We start from the raw sequence: 3,953 nt of genomic DNA, 5'->3' as shown, positions 1-3,953 counted from the left end.
TTTCCTCCTCTACTTCAGCTGCCCTGGGCACCTTTGTCACAAAGTGTCCTTCAGGGTTCCTTGTTCATAAACCCAACTAGCCCCCTGGTCCTGTGACACGGAGAGAGGCAAACAGCGAGCGGGTACAGTTATTAAAAACACGGTGACCTTGGGAACAGTGAGAAGGTGAACCATTTTCCACACAGTTTTCTATTATTTATGTCATAATGTAAAAATGCTTGCCGTGGTGATTGGAAGCTAGAAGCTCATCCATGAAGAGATGGGTCTGACCTGCCTGGACATTTCAATCAGGAACTCTGGCTTGTCCCAGTTGATTTCTGCTCGATGTTGTAAGCCACCAGGTGATAGTACAACTTTTTGTTTGCTCTCACAATCAGGCTACACCACTTGTCTCTGATGGATGTCTTAAGTGTCTGCTTTGGGGTTATTTTTCCATCTCTCTGCTAAACACCGTTCGCTCTTTTACTTTTTCATGCCACATACTTAATAATCTCACTCATTGAAACCTCAAAGTTCAGCCCATTCTCTAGGAATGAGACCTAGCACCATACACCCACAGAACAAATGGATCAGGAGAGGAGAAAGAAAAGCCAACGACTAGAGGAATTGAAAGACAGATTTCAGCAGAGAAGGAGGAGTTCATTCTCAGGTAGGACATAGTGCAGCAAGAGAAGGAGGGCTCCAGACTAAGAAAATGAGAGGTAGCTGTTTCTTCTGCTGCTTCTGACTGCTCTCTGCGATGGTTTCAGTGAAAGGAACAGGAGATTTAAATGAAAAAGAGGAGAAGGAAAGGGATATTAATAAATGACTTCCAGAAAGACCAAATTACATAATAGAAAGTTGATATGATGTCCATTGCGTATTACATGATCCTGAAACAGAGAACACGTTGCAATCTGAGTGTACAAAAGAGCGAGACTGGACATGTAAGTTACCATAACTGGGCTGTAGTAGGTGCATTGTGCGAACATGATGCAGCCATTGCTTCCTGCCTGTATGCTGCATTATGACTTGTCATGCGAGTGTCACATTAAGAGAAAGAATTTGCTCCTGCTGATGCGTCTGCCCGAATCTAGCACCTAACTGTTATTGACAGAGTGCAGTGACAGTGACATCCCAGTGTATGTGAGAAAGGAGAACATAATAAAAAAGTATGTAAATAAAACCAACATGGAGATTCCTCCTCAAGCTAGTCAGATTGGCTGCCATCAAGAAAACAATCAACTGTATTCCTGAGGATAGAGGAAGGAAAATATGTTAGTTGGAATATGAATTAGAGCAGACATTATGGAGTCAATAAACACATTCTCTCTTATGTCCCCCCTTTCCTACTATGTGTACTAGCTACTTGGGGACTAGCTAAAGGAAAGAGTGATGAGGGTAGGTGAGGAGGGGTGAATGAAATCAAAGTGGATTGGGGAAATGTATGAACAGGTCATAATGAAATTCATTGCCTTGTACAATTGATATACAGTATTTCCAAAGGAAGAAAGAGGCCCTAGGAGATGGTTTGGTGGTTCAGAATAATTTCTGCTCTTTCAGAAGATTCGAGTTTGGCCCCGGTACCTGTGTCTGGTAGATCACAATTACCTTGTTCCAGGGGTCTGATTCCTTCTAACCTCTATGGACACGTGCATACACATAAGCAAAATCAATCTGTTTATACAGGAAAGAAAAGATTATGCAATTTGTGTCTGTTTCTCTGAGAGTGTTTGCTTTTCATGCTTGATCCACCGTGTAAGGAATCTGCTTACACAGAGACCTCCACACTGAAGAGATCATATAGAGAGCAATCGCCTAAAAGCATCAGGACTTTGGCATCTGAGTCACTACAACTGACTCCAAGAGGCCTCCAAACACAGCCTCCGTCTGCACAGAACTATACAAGAGCCCCACTGAGCCTACCGGACGTGCCCAGCTGAGCCTAGCAAAAGCTCTCTGCTCCATGAGGAACAAATGTGATTGATTATTGCTTTAAGCTGCTACGCTTAGGGGTAGGTTTTTACAAAGCAGTAGGTGAGCTCAGCAACTACTAAATTGTTGGAGGTGAAAAATCGGGTTATAAGTAAATAAGATGTATATGCAAATCAGTGATGAAGGTGCGTATATGCAAACCAGTGATTTGCATGTTTATGTATGCAGTATTTAAACTTCAAAGCTACACACTGGAAGAGGTAATGCCTCCAAACGGGCATCTCCAGTGCGATGGTGAAGAAGCTTACTTCTTTCATCAGAATACATGGATTCAAACTCAGCCTGTGGTCCTCCTCAGACAGGACAACTTGAGCACTTGAGTCTGTTGCATTTTAAAGTCTATGTGAATCACTCTCCAAAGACATTTAGGACAGGGACTGGTACACAGTCAGTGTGCTTGTCAAATAAGATGAACTTCCTCCAGGGAAAAGTCCTATAGGTCTCCCATGTGTGAAAGCTGGCCATAAATAGCAGGCCCACATTCCCTCTGACCATTATCATGAATGTATTACATAATCTTGGGCGTTATCAAGTAGTTTTTCTGTGCCTCCAGCCTTTGGATAAAAGATGGGAATCACATGTCAATGCTGTTTGTAAAATGAATGCTTCAGAAAGGTACACCGTTGCCTCTCTGGTGTGAGGCATTGTTTGTTTTCTAACCTCCAGGGGCATCAAAATCATGGAAATGGGTTTGATTTTAATACTGTAGACATCCCCAGTTCTGGGTTTCTTTCGGCTTCGTAAGTCATAAATCCAACTGTGGAAATGCTCTGCCTTTTGGCATTTTGATAAGTATTTTTTTTGAGGGGGGAAGGGGTGGTGTTCCCTTTCCAGAGTGACCTCATTTGCCAGCTTTGGGATGTCTGATTTGGTTTTCATTTCGTGTAACATTTGCTGAGTTTATTAGTCCCCTGAGGCCCCCTCAGACAGATGTCAGGGGAGAAGGAGACTGCTTACAATTGTCATTATTGTGACAATTAGTCACTAAAGCAGAACACTATGGGCCTATTTTCTTTCTGTTTACTTGTGTGATTTTTTTTTCCACTAGTGAAGTGGAGAGAAGAGGGAAGAATTTCTCAACCAGTGGATGCTTTGGCCTGTGATGTTCCAGCCATCCTCAAAAGATGAGTGACTGTCTTAGTTACTGCTCTATTGCTGTGGAGAAATACATACATACATACACACACATACATACATACATACATACATACACATATTCACATATTCACATATACACACATATATGTATAATAAGAAATATAAAGACTCTTATAAAAGAAAACGTTTAGTTGGGCGTTTCGTTTTTTTGTGATTTGAGAGGTTTAGTCCATTGTCGTGGAAGGAAGCATGGTGGCACGCAGGCAGAAATGGTGCCAGAGAAGTTGCTGAGATTTCTACATCTTGATCTTCAGGCAGCAGGAAGAGGGGAAGAGACTCTGGGCATGGAATGTACTTCTGAAATCTCACGTTCTCTCTGGTGAGCAAATATTCAAATCTATGGGCCTATGGAAGTCGTTCTCATTTCAGACCATCACAGTAAGCAGGGGCAGATTAGCCCCATTCCTTTGGCCTAGACCTAAAGGAGATGGAGGTGATATAGGAACTAAGCCCTTCGTCTGACCAGCACACTCACAAGGATAGCTAACAGTGGATTCATCCATTCAAACTGTACCCAGTTTGGGTCAATTCAGTATAATCCCAAACTTGTGAATATCAAACCCTACCATTTTCTCTTTCTCTACCCTTCTGTCCCCATCATGGAGCTATGGGTATCTTTAGAATCTCTTCTTTCCCTCATTTCCTGGAGACATAACTAGTAGAACATCTACCTGCTATGGTTTGTTTGTTTGTTTGTTTGAAAATTATTGATTTTTCTTTCAAGGCTCAGGGCAGCCTCTAGCACCTCTGGGATTCTCTAAACTTAGGTATTTTATTTTGGCTTATTTATAGCATCTCAATTTAGCTCAGAGTCCCTGGGC

General features: G+C 42.2%; 1 long non-coding RNA gene across 2 annotated transcripts; it reads left to right on the top strand.

Annotated features, from left to right (window-relative positions):
- The first annotated feature begins 243 nt into the window (after window positions 1-243).
- LOC134484943 (uncharacterized) lies at window positions 244-3,256 on the top strand. 2 transcript variants are annotated; one of them, XR_010062749.1, is made up of 2 exons: window positions 244-649; window positions 3,023-3,256. It is a non-coding gene; the product is annotated as an uncharacterized LOC134484943 (long non-coding RNA). The 2 variants fall into 2 exon arrangements; XR_010062748.1 differs by having other exon boundaries at window positions 259-1,994.
- Window positions 3,257-3,953: the final 697 nt, after the last annotated feature.

The sequence above is a fragment of the Rattus norvegicus genome, chromosome 1, assembly GCF_036323735.1.
Source record: "Rattus norvegicus strain BN/NHsdMcwi chromosome 1, GRCr8, whole genome shotgun sequence".
NCBI classification, from domain to species: Eukaryota; Metazoa; Chordata; class Mammalia; order Rodentia; family Muridae; genus Rattus; species Rattus norvegicus.
The sequence above is the reverse complement of the archived record's forward strand: the minus strand, read 5'-3'. Positions and strand labels throughout refer to the sequence as shown.